The 24025-nt window shown below is 35.7% G+C and overlaps 1 long non-coding RNA gene across 2 annotated transcripts; it reads right to left on the bottom strand.

The window, feature by feature from the left end:
• Positions 1-1944: 1944 nt before the first annotated feature.
• LOC127558758 (uncharacterized) lies at positions 1945-23555 on the bottom strand. 2 transcript variants are annotated; one of them, XR_007952974.1, is made up of 3 exons: positions 23107-23555; positions 10887-11525; positions 1945-2128 (listed from the first exon to the last, which is right to left on the bottom strand). It is a non-coding gene; the product is annotated as an uncharacterized LOC127558758 (long non-coding RNA). The 2 variants fall into 2 exon arrangements; XR_007952973.1 differs by lacking the exon at positions 23107-23555 and having other exon boundaries at positions 10887-11849.
• Between the last annotated feature and the right edge of the window lie 470 nt (positions 23556-24025).

Raw genomic sequence — 24025 nt, 5'->3', positions numbered from 1 at the left:
ACTGGAAAGGACTTGAAGATCACCGAAGTCCAACTCTTCTATTTTCAACTTTACCTGCCATAATATAAGTAAGAAACCTGACTTCAGAAAAAGAATATTCAGAGAAATCTGATGTCTTTAGCATTTTAAACAATCCAGTTTGGATCGTCAAAGAATGACTGCCTTTAGGAATCCTCATCATTCCAGAGCATAGTGATCCCAATAACTTGCCCATTCTACCAGGTAAGTGATTCAATTCATCAAATGTTTGAAAGAGAAAGTCATGACTTTAACAGCTGTTATACATTACACAGCACCATCTGTAGGCAAAATGCTTTACGTTCACTTTATTGCTCTTCAGGTCATGTGAGATAAGCAGGTATATGTTCAGGCGAATAAATTAAAATACACAGTTGGATGACTTTGGATCCACAAGTTATCCACAAGGATACACAGTTAGAGTCCAGCTTAACATGAAAATCTAGAGGGAGTACTTTTCATTTTGAAATAACCCTACTTTTATCTTTGGGCCCAATGCCATATCCATTTTTTACTTTTGAGCAAGTAAAGAGACTTAGCTTCAGCTTCTTGTTTAATTACCCAATTTGAAACTACCTAGGAATAAAATGATCATAAATCTACAATGAGGTCCTTTCAGGCAGTCTGTCCTAAACTTTGCTTCCCATAAAGAGTAGGGTTTTTTTCCCTTAGGAAAAGCTAGAAAAACACAGCCAGCTAGAAATGAAGACCTGACTTCTATATTCCTTCCCTTCCCCTATCTCCTCCCCCAACCACAGCTCACTATTGTCTTGTTTGCTGACAATGCTGAGTTTCTGTGGGTAGATTCCAGATTTTAAGGAAAGAAAAAGAGGAAGGGAACAAGGGGAGACAGTGAATCTTAGGGTCAACTCAGAGCAAAGTGAGGAAGGGAAAGAGGAAGCAGTTTTCTCTCTTTTCACAGAATCACTTTTCCCAATGTCTCTGCTGCAAGGGTTTCTAATTGTGACCCACTTGTCCGTGTTGAATTTTATATTTCTGATCAAGGGGGTCAAGACTAGTTTGGATTATGTGCCAGAAAAGGTTTGTATTCTAATCCTCCCCCAGCCAACCTGGGGTAGAGTTGGGAGGGATGGGATCATGATTCAGCAGTGGAGCTGTCAAGCTACAAAGCCAGATCAGCTCTATCCTTCCTATTAAAGAAGGTAGGTCCCTTTTTGGTGGCTTCCCCAGTCTAATACATGTTTCAGTAGGGATCATGGCTTCCTTCATGTCCTAACTAAAAGTCTAGCTTCTGCAAGAATACTTTCATGCCTTCTCTGTGTTGATCATCTCTAATTTATCCACTATCCAGCTTGTTTGTACTTGTTTACAAATTGTCTCCTCAGTAAGACTGTGAACACCTTGAGAATAAGGATTATCTTTTGCTTTCCATTGTTTCCTCAGTAATTAGCACAGTGACTAGTACATATTACAAATGCTTATTGAGTATATATAACTTGAGTGTATATATAATATATATATATTGCGTATACCACTATTTTGTGTAACTGGATCCCCAAGGTGCTAAAGGGACACTGCACCTTCTTCCCCATCCTTTCATGTCTTTAGGAAGAAATATTTGTTTTCACTTACAGAACATCAAGAAAATGTGAAATGTGTACTAGGTTTTACTCCAGAATGTCTCTTTTCCTTGACCTAGAAAGTTCCATTTTGCAGGAAACTGAAATTGAAACAGACATGACAGGAGTTTTGTTTCTCCCTTAGAAACATACCACCTGACATCCTAACAGGAAGTAATTTTCATTGAATCAACTAAAATGAAGGAAAGGAAATTTCCCTTGGGGAAAACTGTGTCACCAATGATAAACAGAACTTCTGGCAGTCTCTATAACATACAATCTAATTTGGGGAGGCTTTGGGAAGGAAGGGGGTTCAAGTTGCAGGAAATAATAAGACTAATTCACATTTATACAGTGCTTACTGTGCAATATTTTATTTGTCCCTCACAACCAAATTCAAATTATTCTGTCAGGGAGAAGGCATGCCAGGGATTGCCAACTATCTTCATTCACCCAGTCCCCTCTTCCTGGATCCATCATACTTCTCTCTGGTGACCACATTCAGGTAGTGGTGAAACAAATAAAATAACCTGAAAGACAGAGATCAATTTATTATATTATAATTACATATTTTACATTATATGTTATTTGATTATTATCAATTTATTAAGCTGGCTAGCTGGAAAACAATAAATTGATAGTCAGTGGTATCTCTTCAATAAGACTCCTCAATAAGAGTCTGAAAGCTTTAAATAATTCTTAAAAGAGAATTTCCTTGGCAATTGAAATTTAATGGAAATTTAATGAAATGAGCTAACAATCTTTCAGCTCCTCCTGCTGAGAACATGGCTTGATCATGAAACAGATTCTTCCAGTAATCTGGATTGGGGAATGCATCTCCTTTTAGACTACTCTGGTTGGTTTTCTCCTTTAAGAGCTGGGCCACCCTAAATTCTTTTTTTTTTTATATTGTTTTTGCCACCCTAAATTCTAATGGAGGGTACAATGACATAGTTCCTTTCCCTAGAATAAGAATCTGCACAGATTGGATTCTATTTATACTCTAAACAAAAGTTAGGTCTCCTTGTTGGATGGGGTCGCACTCAAGATTGAAGAGCATGTTCCTTGTTGACTAGGGGTAGTCTCAATAAGTCAAGTCCTCAGAGACTGCCTTTAACAAAAGCTGGGACTTAGGAAACTGAGGGAAAATTTAATAATTGGTTCTTAATATAATTTTTCTCAGGAGTCACACCGCCCCATACCAGTATCTAGTATAGAGGAATCACTCAGCAAATAACTGTCAATGATTATGATGGCAGTTGATATGTTTCCTGTCACATAATCTACCATTTTAAACTCACCTGTAATCAACTAAGGGGATCTACCCCAGAGTCAGGATCTGCAAAGACGTTAGCAGGTCTTTGTAATTAGGACCTTGGAGATGATTCAGTTTCTCTGTACTCTGTACTTTCCACACACTATGATTAGTAAATTCCTACCTTCTGTATCTCTAATCACCATGACTCAGAAGTATCTGGGTGAAAACACCAGTTCTCCTCACACTCTCATTTCTGTTTGAGTCTTTTCCAGTTCTATCCTTCTCTGTTTTACTTTTTCCTTCAGTTCTCCAGAATCTTCCTCTTTTTTATTTACCCATTTGTTTCTGGATTTGTATCTGGGATTTCTTAAGCTTTTTTCTCCCTTCCAGCTAGACATGTGGTTTAAGGTTTTCTCCTTTTACTTTAAATGATACCATTTTTAGTGCTCTTTTTATGAATTTAACATTTTGTCTTCTTCCTTATTACTTTGCCTTTCCTCTCTAATCTTAATTCTTTTGTCTCTTATTTGTTTCTTCATAATACTCTGTGTCCTTTTGGAGGGTAGAACTTCTGGCATAAATATTTTATCCAGTTTCAATGTTATTTTTTTTAAAAATCTTACCTCCTCCCTTTTTTTACTTTTATCTCCCTTAGAAATATCTATTCATGAAATATCATTCAATGTAGAATGGCAGCAGTGTTGTATGGTGACCATACCATGATTATTCATTACTCCTATTTCTAGGTTATCCTGTTTCTTTTTCTTTTTTGTTTAATAATAGCTTTTCATTTTCAAACTACATGCAAAGACAGTTTTCAACATTCGTCCTTATAAAACCTTGTGTTCCAAATTTTTCTCCCTCCCTTCTCTGGCCCCTCTCTCCCAGACAGCAAGTAATCCAATATATGTTAAACATGTGTGATTCTTCTTTACATATTCCACATTTATCAAGCTGCATAAGAAAAATCAGCTCAAAAAGAAAAAAAAAATACAAGCAAACAACAATAATGGTGAAAATACTATGTTGTGATCCACATTTAATTCCCATAGTTCTCTCTCTGGATACAGATGGCTCTCTTCATCAGGAAGTCTATTGGAATTGATATGATTTAAGCTCATTGTTGAAAAATGTCACGCCTATCAGAGCTGATTATCATATACTCTTGTTGCTGCTATGTATGATGTTCTCCTGGTTCTACTCACTTCACTTCATGTAAGACTCTCCAGTTTTTTCTGAAATCATCCTGCTGCCTATCTCTTTTTTCTATGTTGGGATAGGACAACCTCTATTACCCAGATTGTTTTTAGAAACTCATATCCCCCATTTCCCAGAGTGTGACATAGTCCTGGAAGATACAACACTTTCTTATGCAAAGTGTTCTATTAATGAACAAATTCATTTCCCCCTCCTATAAACCAAAGATGCCTCTCTTTTATCACAGAAGCACACCTTCTCATACCGTGGGGTTATTATTTAGTGAAATCCTTTCCTTTTCCCTGCAATGACAAGCTTTCCGTATGTTCTCCCTATCTCAGGACCTCATTTCCATTATTTTTTATCCTATTCTGGGAAAATCCTGAGTCTTGCTGAGAAACTAAAGACATTTTTATCCCTTTTCTGCTCATCTGTGACCTGAACAAGGATGAATCTTTGACTCATATATCTCTTACCTTCTCTCTCTTTCTTCTTTTCCCCTTTACATAATGTATAAGTTTCTACAGTGTGGAATAGGGAGAGAGAAGGTAAGAGATATAAAAGAGATCATTAAAAATTGTGGGAACAAGAAGAAGGAAATTAAAAGAAATCAAAGACTTAAAGATGTAAAAGAGATATGAGAAAGATATCTTCCTCAAAAAATATTGGTTGAAGCAAAATGATTTCAGAGAGGCCTTGAGATATTTATATAAACTGATGCTGAGTGAAATGAGCAGAACCAGGAGCTCATTGTACAGCAACAACAAGATTATATGATGATCAATTCTGATAGATGTGACTCTTTTCAACAATGAGATGACTGAGGATACTTCCAATGATCTGATAATGAAGAGAGCCATCTATACCAGAGAGAGAACTGTAAGGACTAAGTGTGAATCACAACATAGCATTTTCACTCTTTTTATTGTTTTTTCTTGCATTTTGTTTTCTTTCTCATTTTTTTCCTTTTTGATCTGATTTTTCTTGTTCAGCAAGATAATTATATATATACATATTGAATTTAGCATATATTTTAACATGTCTAACATATATTGGACTATTTGCCATCTAGGGAAGAGATAGGGAGAAGAAGAAGGAAATTTGGAACATAAGGTTTGCTTATCAATGTTGAAAATTATCCATGCATATGTTTTGAAAATAAAAAGCTTTAATAAAAAAAATTTACTAATGCTTAGTCAGTCAGATATAGGACGGCTGTTTATTTCCTTTACATTAAAGAATTGGTTAATATATATAAAATCCCAAAGCATGCTGGACAGAAACACAGGATACAGTTACTTATAGCTATTGTTAGGCTCTCCCAAGAAGTTATGGTTTTAAACAATAAAAATATAAGTCATTAAAAAAAAAGATATTGATTGACTTAGAAAAGATCATGAGATTGGAGCCTCAGAGTATTAATTCAGATCTTCTCCTTCATTTCTTTTCTCCAAATTCTTTAAATTCTTCTTAAATCATTAACCACATAGGTCCCTTCATGATTCCTCTCTGTAGTTTTTTTTTTTTAACCTTTCAGTGCATTGCCTCTTATTTTTTTCTTTAAAAATAGCCTGTACTGGCAGTTGGATGGTGCAGTGGATAAAGCACTGAAATTAAGAGAACCTAAGTTCAAATCCAGCCTCAGACACTTAGTTGTGTAAACCTGGGCAAATCACTTAACTCCTATTGCCTTACAAAAATAGTAATAATAATAATAAAATAAAATAAAATAAAAATAGCCTATAAAAATAAGAGAATTGATTTTATATTTGCTTGTTTCTTTATAACTGCATTCATCTTGCTCATGTTGTTCTGGTTGTAATGTTTTTAAGCCAATTATTCTGCTGATTTCTACATTTGTTCCACAATGCCTCAAATGCCTCTTTTGTTAAAGGTGTAATTTTTTTTCATTGACGATAAGGCTGATTATTGCAATAATATATTATTTTGAATTGCAACTTGGACTCCCGGATATAAAAAAATAGCCACACACACATGTACATGTACATGCACATACACCCAAGATTTCCTCAGCCTCTTCTAGAAGTCAATATGCTACATCAAGGAAAGCACACTATGAAGCCAAAGAATCTATTTTCAAAGCCTACCTCTGAAATTAGCTACCTGTGTGAAAATTATTTCACTTTTCCGGGTTTATTTCCTCATCTGCAATAGTAAGAACATAAGTTATGATAGTCTGTGAAGCATCATCTTGTTCTAGGGATATTGTCCCATTATCCTGTCATTAGAGATTGTGGGGGCCTAAGGTCCCTGGCCAGAGTAAACTCAGGGAAGAAATAAAACTGTTCCAAGCTAGGTTTCCAGAATCTGTTCTCTTAGGAATTGAAAGTTTTCCTTGTATCCTTTGCATTCAGTTTGTATCTTCTGCTCCCCTCAGAGATGTGTTGGAGCAAACTCAGACCAGCAGCTCCCAAGATCTGAGTCAACTGTTAAATTTACACTAAGCATTTAAATCTTAGAAACAAGAAAAGCTACAAGGGTTTAAATTATTATTTTATGTTAAAAAGATAATGGAGAAAATGTTAATTCAGGTGAAACTTAAAAGCATGTTATATATGCATTCATTTGCCCTTGATAGTTGGTTGATAAATATTTATCAGCACACTATCACTTCAATCAGTTAAAGTTTCTTTCTGCCTGCTGGTGGCTTGGTACATTCAATGTCTGCTAACTTTTGTAGGGACCAGCGTGGTAGTATTCAGGTTTAATCCCTGCTATTTGGGATTAATACTTGATATGGTCCCTGGCATATGGTAGGTGCTCAATAAATGTTCATTGATTGACTAATCAGAGAAACCCAACAGTCAGACCTGTGGGTTTTTCTTGGCAAAGATAGCAGAATAGTTGGCCATTTCCTTTTCCAGCTCATTTTATAGATGAGGAACTTAAGCAAACAAGATAAAATGATTTGCTCAGACTCACTCAGGAAGATGACTCTTCCTGATTTCAAGCCCAGTGCCCTGGATTCATTGTATCACCTAGCTGCCCACACACATTTTTAATGACCTACTCCATACCAATTACTATTATAGGCACTAGAGATACAGATAGATCTTATCCTCCAGGACAGAGGTCCTCAAACTTTTTAAATAGGGGTCAGTTCACTGTACCTCCGACTGTTGGAGGGCCGGACTATAGTAAAAACAAAAACTTTGTTTTGTGGGCCTTTAAATAAAGAAACTTCACAGCCCTGGGTGAGGGGGATAATTGTCCTCAGCTTCTGCATCTGGTCCGTGGGCTGTAGTTTGAGAACCCCTGCTCCAGGACTTCAGTCCCATAAGGGAGACAACATGCAAACAACTATGTACAAACAAAAAGTATACAGGATAAATAATTCTGTATATAGGACATAATCAACAGAAGGGAGACACTATCATTAAGGGGGATTGAGAAAGTTTTATTATTAAAAAGTGGGATGTTAGCAGAAGCTAGGAGGGAGACATGAACAAAGAAAGAGTTCCAAGTAAAAGGGAGAGTTCCAGGAATGAGAGTTGTTATTGTCTGTCCTTCATTCTCAAAGAGAATGATGACATCAGGAAGATGATGTTGTGACATGCAAGTGAATTGGATATGAAGGAAGAAGGGCTGACTTTGGACAGCTTGCTTTTTCGTCCCAGGCCATCTGGGTCCAGTGGACAGATCTAGATCAGAATGACTAGATGATAGTTTGATAGGCCCTAGATGCAGAGAGAGACCTTGGATTTAGAAGACGTTTTGTAAGAAACAGCAAAGAATCTAATCCTGCTGGATCACAGAGTGTGTCCAAGAAAGTATTAGAAGACTGGAAAGATAATAAAGATCTTTAAAATTTAGACAGAGGATTTTAGATTTGAGCCAGGATGTAACAGGGAGTCATTGGCATTTTTTGATTAGTGGTGACATGGTCAGACTTTTGATTTAACAACCAAGTGGAGGATGGACTGAAGTGGGGAGAGATTTGAGACAAGAAGACCAAGAAGCAGACTATTGTAATAATTCAATTCTGACATTTATGGAAATGTTTTGCATAACTTTTTCACATATGCCTTCTCAATGGGGGAGTGGGAGTGGGGAGGGGGGAAGGGAGAGAATCTGGAACTCAAAAGTTTTTAAAAACAAATGTTTAAAAATTGTTTTACATGTAACTGGGAAGAATAAAGTATGACATTAAAAAATAATAATAAATTCAATCCTGAAATGAAGAGCTCCTATACTAAGTTGGCAGCAGTATCAGAGGAGAAAAAAGAGTTCATGTGAAAGATATTATGAAAGTAAAATTGAAGGAACTGGAGAACAAAGTGGCTATAGGGATGAAAGAGGAAAGAGTAAAGAGTGAAGGTTGATACCTAGATTTTGAGCCTGGATATTTGGAAGAACAGTAGAGTACTAGATTTGGTAGCTCAATACTGTCTCAGACTTCTTAGTTGTATGATCCTAGGTAAATTATTTAGCCCCTCTGTCCTTCAGTTTCTTCATTTTCAAAGTGAGAGGATTTCATCTCTAAATCTATTATCCTGTGATCCCAGCTCTGACTTTACATTGCTTTCATCTTCTGATGCTCATTGAGATTTAGTTTCTCCTTACACCTCATTTGTCTGTACTCTCTTCCAAGGCTAGCTATTACTTGTTTTATATCCCCTGACACACAGAGCCACGAGGAAGAATTATCACCCTCTTTGTCACCCATTGTTACTTTCAGATCCTCCTCCTTCAGTCATCATTTTGCAGAAACTTATATGTGGTGGTTTCACTATCCTAACTTTCCCCCATTCTTCTGCAAGTTGGATTCAGGGAACTTAAGGCACAGGCTTTTATATCACTTTCTGGTTGTCTAAATACAAAACAGTTATATGGAGCTGTGAGTAGATGCTTGGTGGACAAACCATGATGAGCACTTTGGAGGCAGGGAAGCTTTGCTCAGCTAAATTAACTTGGGGTATCTTTCATTCATGGGATAGTTAGGTGGTGCAGTGGATGGAGTACCAGATATGGAGTTAGGGAGACTCATCTTACTGAGTTCACATCTGGCCTCACGCACTAAGTAGCTATGTGATCCTGGGCAAGTCACTTAACCCTATTTGCTTCAGTTCCTTAAAAATCAAATGAACTGAAGAAAGAAATGGAAAATTACTCAATTATCTTTGCCAAGAAAACTCCAAAATGGAATCATAAAGAGTCGATAACAATAGAAACAACTAAACAAGAATATCCTCAATCCATATCCTTGTTGAATAACCTTCACTGACTATGGCTAAGTAAATCTTTTATTAACTATATAATAACTTACTAGTGTCTCTTTTTGTTCAATATAAAACATAAACTATCATAAATGACTATCCTGACTCAGGCTCAACCCCAAATTCTCTCTGAGTTCAAATTTAAAGATTTTTTTTAAATTTCTTGCTTATTTATTGCTTGCTTGCTTGCTTTTTAATTTCTTGGCTAATGTAGAAATTTGCTTTGCATAACTGTACCTATTCATAATGTTTTAGGTTTTTTCCTCTTTTTAATGAGTAAGTGAGGAAGAGAATTTGTAACTGAAAAAAAAAAAACTGAATGATGAAAAAAATAATATAATTTCCTCTATCCAATCTAGATACTTGTAGGTCTCATTTATGGCACTTTAGTTCCCTCTCCCTCCATACCAAAAAGTTTGTTATCTCTATCACTACATTTTTCTCCATTCATATGGTAGCCTAAGTTTCACTTGCTCAGAGTGAATGAAAACAGCAATTATTTCTGTTGTGGCCAGAAATTCTGAAGGTCTATTCTTGTATGAAGTCAAAATATGCTATCTTTTGTTCAAATCTTATCTACCTTTTTTTATTACAAAATATTGATTTTTAATTTCTTTTTTATAATAATAGCTTTTTATTTTCAAAATACATGCCAAGATAGTTTTCAACATTCACCCTTGCAAAACCTAGTGTTCCAAATTATTCTCCCTCTCTCCCTATCCCCTCCTTCCCCTAGACAGCAAGTAATCCAATATAGCTTAAACATATACAATTCTTCTAAATATATTTCCACATTTATCATGCAGCATAAGAAAAATCAGATCAATGGACAGGGCTCTCTTTAACAATGGGATGATTCAAACCAGTTCCAATTGTTCAGTAATGAAGAGAATCAACTACACCCAGAGAGAGAACTATGGGAAATGAGTGTGGCAACAAGGTAGCATTTCCACTCTTTCTGTTATTGCTTGCTTACATTTTTGTTTTCCTTCTCAAGTTTTTTTACCTTCTTTCTAGATCTGATTTTTCTTGCTCAGCAAGATAACTGTATAAATATGTATACATATATTGTATTTAACATATTAAAATGTATTGGACTACCTGCCATCTAGGGGAGGGGGTAGAGGAAAGGAGGGGAAAAGTTGAAACAAAGTTTTGCAAGGGTCATTGTTGAAAAATTATTTATGCATATGTTTTTAAATAAAAAGCTATAATAATAATGATAATAAAGAAAAATCAGATCAAAAATGAAAAAAATTGAGAAAGAAAAAAAAAGCAAGCAAATAACAACAAAAAGGTGAAAATACTATGTTGTGCTCCACATTTAGTCCCCGTAATGTTCTCTCTGGATGCAGGTGGCTTTCTCTATCACAAAACTATTTGATATAGCCTTTAATTATTGCATGGGTATTGTCTCAGATAAACAGACATAAGAAGGAACTTAGACTAAAAAGATCAGGGTCTCCCACTGTATCTAAGGCCATTGGCAGTCATTCTGACCTAAATCTTGCCACTTAATTCAGATGATCCTAGAGAAAGGAGTGAGGCAGATGACTTTGCAAGTAAACTCAATTCATTTGTAAGCCAAGATATTACCCTTCTGATATCATTGGTCCTCTTCATGAATGAAGGAAGAACAGCTGGCAATCTTCTCCACTCTAGTCCCTAAAATCAAAAATCATGACTTCTCACTCCCGCAGTCCTCTCAACTACTATGACCTCTTTTCTCAGTCTACCACAGGAGTGGTCATGCCTTAGTTGTCATCCCTTAACTCACCTCTCATTCTCAAATAAATTTGCTTTAGATGCTGAAATTACTGAATGAGGGAGAGGGAAAAGTTGTAAATGAAAAAAATGATAACATTTCCTCTATCCTGACAAGATACATACTCTTAGAACATTAATTACAACCACCTGTGAGGTTGGAGGTACTAGCACTTATACTTCTCATCTCTAGATATGAAATATCTTGATATCAGATATGCTACTAGTTTTGCTCAAGTTCAACTGCCTAGTAACTGGAGACATCACAACTAGGTCTTCTAACCCAAAGTTCAAAGCCTATTACCCCCTGCTGCCTAATTTATTTTGTGCTGTATTCAGTAAAACTGCATTCCAAGGAAACCCTTTGGTAGGTCATGGAAGTCAACCTAATCCTGCCTCAAACACTCATCAGCTGTGTGCTGTTGGGCAGTCCTCATATCCTCCATTATCCTCATGTGTAATCTTTCTCATCTGAAAAAGAAAAAAGAAAAAAAAATACTCAAATCACCTACCTCACAAAATTTTCTGAAGCCCCACCCCAAAAAAAATGGATGTAAAAAAATAAAAAGAAAGAAAAAAGTGAAATGTTGCCCCTTCCCCAAATATCATTAAATCTCAAGAAATCATGGTGGGCTGGGGGGAGGAGAGGAAATACATTTACTAAAATCTCACTATTCTACACATATAGATAAACTGCAGATCAAATCACAACCTTTGAGGGTATAGTATCTTATGGGGTATTTTGTCACATTAGTATAAAGAAACTGTACCATTAGTAATAAAGTTTCCCCACCCTCTTCTTCCCCTCCCCATAACACTGTTAATGGGTTTTATTATCTACATGTAGCAGTTTTAAGAAAATGATACATGAAAATTAACAACTTGCAAAGCAGATAAAATAGAAGTGAGAATAGGCTTGACAAAAAGATACTTTATATAAAAGATTGCTCAGAGTTCCTCTAAGTATCCCTTCCTTTAGGGCATTCAAGTGTTTATTTAGACCAAGACTTCTTAACTTTTTTTGGACCATGGACACCTTTGACAATCTGGTGAAATTTAAGGACCCCCTTTCAGAGTAATGATTTGTTGTCTGCATAATCAATGGAAATGATAAATTTCAGTTCATTAATGAAAACAGATATATTTTCCCCATCCAAATTCACTGTTCTCCTGAAGGCTATACATGGAGCCTTTTGATTCAGAACCAAGTAGGATAAATCAAGGAGAAGGCTTGACTCGGAATCATAAACCTTTGAGTATAAATCCAACCCGTGACACTTTAGGTGTCAGATGTGGGACTCTAGGCAAGTCACTGAAGTTCTTGAGAGTCTGAGAAAATTTCCTAAAATTATGTGATAGATATGGAGTAATACTCCCTAACTAATAAACTAAGTAATAAAAGAACTTGAAAATAAATTATTAAAAATTCTAGGCAATTGAAAAATCACTCCGGTGGATGCCTATCAGTGGAAGAATGGCTGAATAAGTTATGGTACATGAATGTAATGGAATATTATGATTCTATAGGAAATGATCAGCAGGATGATTTTAGAAGGTTTAGATGAACTGATGCAAAGTGAAATGAACAAAACCAGGAGGTCGTTGTACATGACAATGGCAAGATTATAAGATGATCAATTCTGATGACGTGGCTGTTTTCAACAATGAGGCCATTCAGGCCAGTTGCAATGATCTTGTGATGATGAGAGCCATCTATACCCGGAGAGAGGACTGTAAGAACTGAGTGTGAATCACAACATAGTATTTTTACTTCTTTTGTTGTTGTTCGCTTGAATTTTATTTTCTTTCTCATTTTTTTCCTTTTTGATATGATTCTTCTTATGTGGCAAGATAATTGTATAAATACTTATGCCTATATTGGATTTACATATATTTTTACCATGTTTAACATATATTGGATTACTTGCCATCTAGGTGAGGGGATAGAGGTAAGAAGGGGAAATTGGAACACAAGGTTTTGCAAGAGTCAATGGTGAACACTAATCCTTGTAGGGCAGCTAAATGGTAAAGTGAAGAGAGCACCAGCTCTGAAGTCAGAAGGGCCTGAGTTCAAATCTGATCTCAGGCACTTAACACTTCTAGCTGTGTGACTCTAGTCAAGTTGCTTAACCTAAATTACATCAGCAAAAAAAAAAAAAAAATTATCCTTGCATATGTTTTGAAAATAAAAAGCTTCAATAAAAAAAGGAAAAAAGAAAACAAAAGTCACTCAGGAAGCAAGATAAAGCATGTATGAAACAAGTCAAAAGAAAAATCATTTGATTTCTGTATAAATTTTCAGGAACACATCTATACTTAAGACAAAATATACTTCTATTTAAATTCGGTATAAAACTATGATTAGAACCACAAATTTCTGAGCATTGGCTATAATAAATTCCTGGACAGGTAGAGGTTAGGGTGGCTTGTTTATTCATCCTGTATTGGCATCTGCTTTAGTGAGTAGACTTTTATTAAGCATCTACTCTATGTGAAACACCATTTTAAACAACTACTTTTTTCAAAGTACTATGTAATCTTTAATAATAAATTTCACTGTGAGAGCAGCTAGAAGGCCTGCTTTGGAGTTAGAAGACCTAAATGAAGGGTTGCCCCTAATATTTAAATTGTGTGATGATGGAACCACATTATCTAAATTTTCAATGTTCTGGACCATTCTCTAAAATTCTAAGATGTTAATTTGCACTGGTGGGGGTAATTTCCACACCAGAAGCTCAATATCCTCATGAAATAACAAGTCTGGCTCCCACCATCACCCCACCTCCACAAAAAAAAAAAAAGCAAAATTTAAAAATTATATTTCACTAAATGAAGTCTATCACTCTATAAACTTGGCAAGTATAGGATTCTGGCAAGTATTTTGGTACTGAGGGAGTTGCATATGGGCATACTTTCTTTAAGACATTAGAAGGCACAAATGTGTTTCATTATCATGACTTCACCATACTATTTTAAAATACATTAGGTTCCTTTAAAATCTCCATAGCTCAAATTTCAAGTCACCATAACTCACTGTCTTGTTTAGATTCCTAGTGATAAAAAAACAGGAGACATGAGCCTCTCCTGGTGGGAAACAGAGCTGCAAATACAATCTCAATCTCTTCTGTTATAACCCATAAACCAGTCAACCCAAAGCATGCTTCATTTCTATTTCAAAAATAAATTTCTTTCCATCTCCAATGAAACAATATATCTGTCTGCAAAGTTGTTCCTTGCTCTAAAAATAGTATTAATCTTATATTCATACTACTATACATTAAGATGATCAAAATTGCAGCTGTTTTTTAAGAGAATTAAAAATGATTCTAGAAATATACTTTTTTTCTCAACTCATTTCCTTTCCTGAATTTTATTCTATTCCATCCATAGGACACTTATTCAATAACAGAATAATTCAAAGTGCAACAGGTCACTTCAGGTGACTAAGTAGCTGCCTATTAAGAAACATGTGAAACAGAGTGAATACAATGAACATTTAAACCTTGGCTTTCATTCCTAGCTTCCCAGTGTCTGAAAATGAGGTTCCTATTTCTGGACACTTAAGTATATTTGCTTGCTTTTTAATGAAATTTTGCTATCACTTGGAATTCTAGGCTAGAGTAGGCACTTTTAGGGCTTCCTATTTATAAAATGACTGAGACATTGTGATTTGGAAGCTAAGCTTTGGCAGAATATGCTTGTACAAGCTGTACAGGAGCCAAAGAACTGCTGTTGCTGCAGCTATTTGCTTGGAGATACCATAGCCTCCTGTCTCTTGTATTCAATGTGAACATATGAACCACACCAAGCTCTATGTCCAGAAATTTCATTTTATATTAAGTACATAGCAAATGGCAAATCTTACATAGCTTTTAAACACAACGAGCCTTAGCTAACAAAACCAACCAAAAAATAACTACTCTAAAAAGAAAAGAAATAAGTATTTATTAAGAGATTACTATGTACCAAGGGCTATACCAATCTCTTTACAAACATTATTTCATTCTTATTGTTCTATAAGAAATGACTAGCAGGATGATTTCAGAGAGGCCTGGAGATACTTATATGAACTGATGCTAAGTGAAATGAGAGATCATTGTACAGGGCAACAGCAAGATTATGTGATAATCAATTCTGATGGATTTAGCTCTTTTCAACAGTGAGGTAATTCAGGTCAATTCCAATAGAATTGTGATGGTTGCACATATCTGGATGCATCCAAAAACAGGATTATGGGGACTGAATGTGAATCACAACATTTTTTTTTTTTTTACCTTTTTTGTTGCGGTTTGCTTGCTTTTTTTTTTTCTTTCTCATCTTTTTTTTTCTTTTTGATCTGATTTTTTTCATGTAGCATGATAAATATGGAAATCCAACAAGTGTTGGATTACTTGCTTCTAAGGGAGGAGAGAGGGTAGAAGAGAGGGAGAAGAATTCATAACACAAGGTTTTGCCAGAGTGAATGTTGAAAACTATCTTTGTATGATTTTGAAAATTAAAACCTATTATTAAAATAAATATATATATTTGTATATAAAATCTTATTTGGTCCTCAAAATGACCCTATAAGGAAGTGATGACATTAAGCACATTTTACAAATGAGCCTATGAGTTAAGTACTAAGATTATGCTCATTTTACAGATGAGAAAATGAGGCAGATAGAGATTGTGACTTGTCCATGGTTACATCACTAGCAAATAGCCAATTCATATTTGCAATTGGGTCTTCCCAATTTCAGATCCAGTGCTCAATCCACTATACCATCCAGCTTTCATGTCTAGAAATTTTAGTGTAAATAGCTTAAAGTGAAAGATTTTCAACTAATTTTTTTTTCCATAGCTCTCACTGAACTACCATTTCAAACTGAATCATACCATAAAAGGTATGGGGATACCATAAGAGGATCTCTTGGAAAAACTGTGGCTATTTTGGTTAGATTTTTTAAAAAGCCTGGGGGGGGGGGAGAAAAAGAGGGGTACAGACATAATAAATTTCTTTGTGTATCTAAAGGAAAAAATAGAAGAGAAATTAGGTTTATATTACTTGGTCTCTGATGGCAAAATTAGAACTACTTGAACAATCAGTCAATTATTAAGTGTCTATTGTGTGCCAAGTACTGTGTATGCTAAGTACTGAGGATAAAAAGAAAGATTAGAAAAAGTCTTGGGGGGGGGGGACAACATGCAAACAACTTCAGACAGACAAGATATATATATAGATAAGTTGGAGAGGATCAACAGAGAGATAGTTATTCAATATAAAGAAAAACTTATTAATGATTAAAGCTGCACTATAATGGAACCAGTTGCCTTAGTGATAGTGAGCTCTTTATCATGAGAGGTATTCAAGAAGAGTGGATGACTACTTGTTAGGCACATTATAGAGTCGATTCTTACTAGATCATGGGTTGCACTAAATCACCTATATGATCAGTTAATCCTGAAATATTATGGTTTTATAAATTCATTGAGAGAGAATTCTATTTATCCAAAAGACCATATGTATGCTAGATAGAGAGTTGACCTTGGAACCAGGAAGACCTGATTTCAAGTTCCACCTCTAATACATCTTGGAAGTATGACCCTGAAGCCATTTAGCACAAATTATGTGAGGAAAATAATATTTGATCTACCAACTTCACAGACATGGTGGGAATAAAAATGATAACTTCCCAGTGCTTTAGACAACTAAGACTATAAGTCTTAGACAAGGTGCACACCTCCATCCTCTATTCCAGGTCATTCCCTAAATCAGAGAAATCATAAGCACATTCCCTATGTGAAATCATAAATTATCAAAGTTATTAGAAATCAGTAAAATTTTAAAATATAATCAATAAACAAATATTTATTCAGTACCACTATGTTCTAACTACTGTGTCTGGCACCAGGGAAATAAAAATAAAATTAAATAAACCCTACCCTCAAGGAATTTATATTCTTTAAGGCAAGATAATCTATACACATAAGTAAATATAACATATATTCAAGGTAACTTGTGGAGAATAATTCTAGGAACTTAGAAGAGGGAAGGAAAAAGAAGATAGAGACCAGGAAACATTTCATATAGAAAACAGCAATTGAGTTGAATTTTGAAGGAAAGGAAGGATTTGAAGAGGCAGAAAAAAACAAAAGTGCATTTCCAGCATGAATGTGGAAGATAAAAAACAGCAAAGAGGTCAATGTGACTGGAACACATGAAGGGGAATAAGGCATTATAAAATCAGAAAGGTAGGTTGAAGTCATGTTATGAAAGGCTTTAAATAACAAATAGACTTAATTTATAGTTGATCCTAAAGCTAATGGTGAGCCAGTGGAAAGTATGGAGAAGAATGTTATAGTCAGATCTGTGTTTTAGACCAAAATCACTTGGAGCTAGATGAAGAATGAGCTAGAGAAAAGGAGAGATTTAAGGCTGGGAGATCAATTGAGAGATTCATACAATAGATCAGAAGGAAAATGATAAAAGGCCTGAACCAAGGTGGTGGCCCTGTGATTGGGGATTCAAGATATGCTGTAGATGCAGAGTAGACCATACTTTGCAAATGAATAGATATGTGAGAGGAAAAGAGAAGGAGGAATGGAACTCCAAGGATGCCAACTTGTGTGAACAAAAAGATGGTGGTGCATCTGACAAAAATAGGGAATTTTGGAAAGGGACAGATTTTAAGGAAAAGATAATAAGTTCTGCTTTAAATATGTGGAGTTTGAGATGTGTTTGGGACATCCAGTTCAAAATGTCTGATTGGGTAGTTGGTGACTGAGGGATCAGATAAAAGGAGAAAGACTATGTAGACAATGGTTGCATATGTCACATAAGAAGTTAAAATGTGCAATTTTAGCAGATAGACCTTTGACTTTTGAGTCTGTGCTATCTTGCTGAATCTAAATAAGGTTTTCTCCTCCTACTGTGTCACTTAATGATGAGTCTCAGTGGACTCTATATACCTAGCCTATAGAACTGGAAAAGGAATTTTTCTTAACACTCTATAGGACTTTTAAATATGATGTAATATGTTTTCTGGAGTGGCTATATTTACTATACTGAGATTTTCTTCAGAGAAAATATTTCAACTCCCAAGAAACTATTTAACTGACCTAGAAATGGGTTCATGATCTAGACATAAAGAATGAGATTATAAATAAATCAGAAGAACATAGGATAGTTTACTTCTCAGATCTGTGGAAGAGAAAGGAATTTGTGACCAAAGAAGAACTAGAGATCATTATTGATCACAAAATAGATAATTTTGATTATATTAAGTTAAAAAGTCTTTGTATAAACAAAACTAATGCGGACAAGATTAGAAGGAAAGCAATAAACTGGGAAAACATTTTTACAGTCAAAGGTTCTGATAAAGTCCTCATTTCCAAATTATATGAGAATTGACTCAAATTTATAAGAAATCAACCCATTCTCCAATTGATAAATGATCAAAGGATATGAACAATTTTCAGATGATGAAATTGAAACTATTTCTAGTCATATAAAAAAAGTGCTCCAAATTACTATTGATCAGAGAAATGCAAATTAAGACAACTCTGAGATATCACTACACATCTCTCAGATTGGCTAAGATGACAGGAAAAGATAATGAGGAATGTTGGTGTGGATGTGGGAAAACTGGACACTGATACATTGTTGGTGGAATTGTGAATGAATTCAACCGTTCTGGAGAGCAATTTGGAACTATGCTCAAAAAATCATCAAACTGTGCATACTTTTTGATCTAGCAGTGTTACTACTGGGCTTATATCCCAAAGAGTTCTTAAAGAAAGGAAAGGGACTCACATGTGCAAAAATATTTGTGGCAGCCCTTTTTATAGTGGCTAGAAACTAGAAACTGAATGGATGCCCATCAGTTGGAGAATGGCTGAATAAATTGTGGTATATGAATATTATGGAATATTATTGTTCTGTTAAAAATGATCAGCAGGATGATTTCAGGGAGGACTGGAGAGACTTACATGAATTGATGCTAAGTGAAATGATCAGAACCAGGAGATCATTATACACGGCAACAACAAAATTATACGATGAACAACTCTGATGAATGTGGCTCTCTTCAACAATGAGATGATTCAAACCAGTTCCAATTGTTTAGTAATGAAGAGAGTCAGCTACACCCAGAGTGAGAACTATGGGAAATGAGTGTGAACCACAACATAGCATTTCCATATTTTTTGTTTGCTTTCATTTTTGTTTTCCTTCTCAGGTTTTGTTTTTTTTTTTCTATATCCAATTTTTCTTGTGTAGCAAGATGATTGTATAAATATGTATACATATATTGGATTTAACCTATACTTTAACATGTATTGAACTGCCTGCCATCTAGGGGAGGGGTGGGGGGAAGGAGGGAAAAGTTGGAACAGAAGGTTTTGCAAGGGTCAATGTTGAAAAATTACCTATGCATATGTTTTGTAAATAAAAAGCTATAATAAAAACATTTTAATAAAAAAAGAAAATCTTTCACTCAAAAGCAAAAGACTAACAAGCAACTTCATTTACACTTGAAGGGAAAAGAGCCAAACTTTGGTCAAAAAGAACAAACTTTCTACAATCCCAGAGAGAGCAGCAGTGCATTGCCAGATGCAGCAAATCCTCTATTTTCTCAAACAATAAACAACCCATTCTTCAGTCTTAGTCTTTTTATCATTCACTTTTTTAATTATTAAAGTTTTTATTTTTAAAACATATGCATAGATAATTTTCAGCATTCACCCTTGCAAAACCTTGTGTTCCAAAATTTTTTCCCTCCCTTTTTCCACCCCTTCCCCAAGAAATGCAATTATATTGTTCACTTTTAAAAGACAGCAGCTCTACAATGGAATTCTAGGAATACATAATAGTTTAACAAGAGAATATCTCCAGAGAGTAGATAAAGAACTAAGAGAAATCAGAGAAAAACAAATTTCTACAGTTATGTTGAACTTTCTATAAAATATAAAAAGTACAAAAATATCATTTTCAGAGATATTCAGTAGAGTCCGAATATCAATCTAGGTCTTCAGCCAAATAATGGATGATGCTTAGTGTAAGAGGGAAGAACTTGACAAGAATTGTATGAGAGGCCACAGATAAAATTTCAACATTCATCATGGGAGGGAGATCCTACTTGGAGGAGATCATAGGTTTATCAGCAAATCAAAGTATATTAGAATGCAAAGAAGGGAAACATTATGGTTCCTGTCCTCAAGGAGCTTACAAAGGGAATAGAGAGGGTAATCACTTTTTTCTAGTTATATCACAGACACTAATTTCCTTTTTTACAAGAAAGTCTTTCTATTTGACATATGTTGTTCTTTTTCCCATTAATCTACAGTAGTATAGTGGATATGTACAGACAATACCCCACAGATGAATTCTTTGTTCTGACTCTCATGCTATTAACCTATACAAGGTTTTAAAAAAAAAAAAAAAGTCTTCATTTTCCTCCTTGAGGAAGACATTGTTCTGTCATTGATGAGGTCTCCCTATATAAGATGAAAAAATTATCTCCAGGGGCAGCTAAATGGCATAGTGGTTAGAGCACCACCCCTGAAGTCAGGAGGATCTGAGTTCAACTCTGGCCTCAGACACTTAACATCTCCTAGTGTGTGACCCTGGGCAAGTCCTTATCTCCCCAGACCTTTCTATCTGTCTCCCTATGCTGACTTGATCTGAGGAAGAAAAAAAAAAAAAACCATGGTTCTCTGTAACTTTCTTGAATTTTACCATCAGTACTTGATCTGATATATTTTCTAGATCTCTGTAGAGTAGTTATGATGAGAATGAGGTTTGACAATTAGTACCAGATGATGGGATTTGGTAACAATTTATATGTGAAAAATTCACAATGGCTTTTTCTTTACCAAAAGTTATTTTTATTTATGAGAAGAGGTGATGGACAAAATGAAAAAGTAAAATAGACACCACAAGTGGTAAATATGAAATGGATTTGGGAGAACATATAGTTAGCAAGGAAAGGGATTTTAATAATTAACAGGGGAAACCACAAGTTCCCTAGTGTAACTCACAATTGACCAGGAGAAAGGAGATGAGAGATGGGAGTATACCATTGACTGGCAGATTAAATCTTTAAAGGAGTTAAGCACCCCCCAAAAAAGTTAGCTAAATATAATAAGGAGATAGATACCATGAGGCATGGCAAAGGGAAGGGGAAGAAAGACACTATGGCAAGCTGACCCAAAAGGGATTCAGCAAAGATGCCATAGGCCATTGACAGATTTATAAGAGAAATTTAATCTTGGGAATCTAACATCGTAACTTGGCTTTCTGATTGAATACAGTAAGGTCCGTCCAGTTACCCAAGACCTCTATAGGGAATGGGACCAAAAGGTTTAGCTGATCCCTGATTGCCTCAAGGAGTGTTCTAATCTGATCAGTACTTCAGGTTTTCTCTACCAACCCTACCTAGTTACCCAGGACCTCATCAATCGTGGAAGAAAGTTGGGCTATACCATTTCCTCCTACTCTACCATATGTCCCATCTCCTGGCAAGACGTTTCTGGACCAAATTAAGTGCAGCAGGAGTGAGAGCCAGCAAAGTGGGATGAGAGTGGCAGAAAAATGGAGGAATTCCTAGAGAACTTCCTACTTGAAGCCTCCTAAACCCAGTGAAACAGTCATAGGATTACAATTCTCAGACCGATCAAGAACTAGAGAGAAAGAACAGCAAATCTAGATTTTACCATTATTTGGGACTAAATTATTTAATGTTCTAAACTGGGTCTGACTCAGATCAATCCAGTGGTGCTTTAGATTTGATATTGAAACAAAATGAGATATACTGTAGTCATTCACTAGTTAATAAAAAAGAGATTTATGTAGCCACTGCAGAAGAACATTCAAAAAGAATAAATACTGAGAACACCTCAAGATAATTCAGCTGAGTCAAGATCCCTGGCCTGAATTATCCATTGTGATCCACCAGCCAAGCCTCAGAGCCCCCTGGCACACCTTGTAGCTGTCTGTACTCAAGCCATGAGGAAGTGAAGACAACAGTCTGAGTTTTTAGTTCCCTGAGCCAACCAAGTCTTGACAAATATCTCAATATCTTTTAATGAAAAACTTGCTTAACCGGCATAGGAAACAGGTTGACATGGATCCTTTCACTCATGAACTGTGCAGGTCTGGAGGAAGGAAGTAAATTCCCTATTGAGTTATTTTCTCTTACAGAGAGTTCCTGCCAAGAATAGTACTAAAGGTTTAGAGAATTGTATGGAAAGGTGGCACCCAACGAAGGGAATAGTTACTTGGAACTATTTAATAATTCCATGTGATTTCCCCACTTGGGGAAAATCTCAATGCCAGAATAGTACTATAGAGTCAGGAGGGCTGTATTAGCCCTTTGGGAGGCTGGGCTTATCAGAGAGGGAAAGAAAATTTTCTTGATGATATATAAGGGCTCCAAAGTGAATCCTTTATGCCTTTATGTTTTTGTGTTAAATTAAGTTTAATCTATATTCAATGTTTTGTTAGTCTGAGTGCTTACACAGGAACCAAGGGGTTTTTCCCTTATTGTTGTGGAAACCTGCCTAAATTCTCATGCTACTAGAGGACAGATGCATCAAACAAGAGAGTCTCTCTGTCTCTGTCTCTCTCTTTCTTTTTCTGTCTCTCTGTCTCTCTCACACACACTCAAACAGGGGAAATGATAGCAGAGGATTGATGCTAAGATTCTAGTTAAAATAACTGATAGAAAGAAGAAAAAAAAAGTACCTGACACATCGAAGATATGGGTAGGGTAAAAAAAAAAAAACCTTTGAAAGTCATTTATTGAAACATAAGTGAGTGCAAGGGATAATGTTGTAAAAAATTACCCTGGCATGGATTCTGTCAATACAAAGTTATTATTAAATAAAATTAAATTTAAAAAAAAGTCATTTATTAAGTGACCTTTGAAGCAAGCTGAAGTCTTTGGTATAATGTAATTCACATTTATAGGATGAATGAATTGTGTCATTTGATCCTAGAAGATATTATCCCCATTTTACATGTAAGAAACCCCGGGTCAGCAAGGTGAAGTGACTTACCCAGTTATTTACTTACCTAATAACTGGTGCAACTGGGATCAAAAGCCCATATTGTCTAAGTTGAAGTCCAATACTCTTTCCAGTTTTCTTCATACTCTCTCAGCAGTATGTTCAAACAGAGCAAGCCAGGCCTGAGAGGCCTGACCATAGACATTTCCTTGGCCTATTTTGTGTAGGATATCCTACTGCAGGCTCCAAGCATTCTGATCAACTTAAGTAAGGAAGCATTTACAGGGAACGGTACGTCAAGGTTGATCTACTTTTATGTCAGTAGGACTTGATTCACAGGCATACTGTATTCAGAAAAAGGCCATTCTCAAACTGTCATGTAGGGCTCCTTTATATCTATAGCGGAAGAAATGTATTGATTGCAAAGTGTCTGTTCTTCAAAAGTCTGTGTCAAAAAAAAGTCTCAGAACTGAGGGAATTCTCTTAAAGAGGCAGCACCCACCCTAATTGCACTTCATATAATGACTTCTCTGGAAGCCTTTCAGGAAAGTATTTAAACAATGACTCATGATCTTAAGGGTCTGAGGTCAGGCACTCTCACATAAACCAATACAGGAGGCCGCTTGAGGGGGGTGGATGGGAGCAGGGGCCCCCAGTGGGGCTGGGGACAGGCTTCCCTCTCTACTGCCCAAGCTTTTTATCTTTTAACTTTTCTCTCAACCTGCTTCAGAGGAGCCGCTGGCTTAGTGCAGAAACAGCAAACACAGAATTTTGTTTGCTGACTTGGCTTAATAACACAGCCTGCTGCTCTCTGACCTTTTCCCTGTACAGTAATAAAGGGAAAGGGCACATTTAAATTGCACAGGTTTCCTGTATGCATTGCTCCAGATGCAAATACACATACCTAAGGAACACCAGGCTGCTATAAATTGGGAATAGGTTGGGAAATATTCCCCTGAAGACTTTAAACAGGAGCCTATCACTGT

The sequence above is a fragment of the Antechinus flavipes genome, chromosome 1 (assembly GCF_016432865.1).
Source record: "Antechinus flavipes isolate AdamAnt ecotype Samford, QLD, Australia chromosome 1, AdamAnt_v2, whole genome shotgun sequence".
In the NCBI taxonomy this organism is placed as follows: Eukaryota; Metazoa; Chordata; class Mammalia; order Dasyuromorphia; family Dasyuridae; genus Antechinus; species Antechinus flavipes.
This window is presented reverse-complemented; position numbering and strand designations above follow the sequence as displayed.